Source organism: Camelina sativa, unplaced genomic scaffold (assembly GCF_000633955.1).
Source record: "Camelina sativa cultivar DH55 unplaced genomic scaffold, Cs unpScaffold00573, whole genome shotgun sequence".
NCBI classification, from domain to species: Eukaryota; Viridiplantae; Streptophyta; class Magnoliopsida; order Brassicales; family Brassicaceae; genus Camelina; species Camelina sativa.
In genome coordinates this window covers 19,547-20,407 of record NW_010921736.1, presented here as the reverse complement: position 1 = coordinate 20,407, position 861 = coordinate 19,547, and positions in this window count along the sequence as shown.

Below are 861 nucleotides of genomic sequence, written 5' to 3'. Positions count from 1 at the left end.
TGGGAGAGATTTAAAGGATTCCAAACTCAGTGTCCCCACCATGGATTCAGCAATGAGTCTTTGCTCAGCACTTTGTACAGAGGAGTTCTACCCAAGATTAGAATGCTACTTGATATAGCCTTCAATGGAAAATTTCTCAACAAGAATGTGGAAGAAGGCTGGGAGTTGGTAGAGAATATTGCTCAATCATATGGTAATTATAATGAAGATTATGATAGAACCATAAGGATCACCTCCACTGATCAAGAGGACAAATACAAGCAGGATTTAAAGATGGTCAATAAGAATCTTGACAAGATTCTCCTAAGCCAATCAAAAACCATTCACTTCATTGGTGAAGAAGAAGCTCCAGTCCAAGAAGGAGATAGGGAGTTTGCTGAGTTGTGTTATATGCAGAACCAAGGAGGAGGATACAAAGGCTACAACCAAGGTGGAGGATTCAAGCAGAACAACCTCTCTTATAGGAGCACCAATGTAGCCAACCCTCAAGACCAAGTCTATCCACCTCCTCAGCCTCAACAACAGAACAACTATGCACCCAAGCAGCAGCAACAAGTGTTCCAGCCCCAATTGTGTCCCCCACCAGGGTTTCAGACTAACCAAGGCCAGGAACAAGACCTAAGAGCAATGATACAACAGCTGTTGATTGGGCAAACTGATGGAAAGATTGAGGAAGCTAAACAATTTGCTGAGTTGAATCAAATGTTAACATCACAGTATAATGATCTCAATATGAAGTTTGAAGGTCTGAACTCAAAAGTGAAGTATATGGAGAGCAATATAGCATCTACTTCAGCAACAAAACCCACCCAACTCCCTGGAAAAGCAGTTCAGAACCCAAGGGAGTTTACTGCCAAAGCC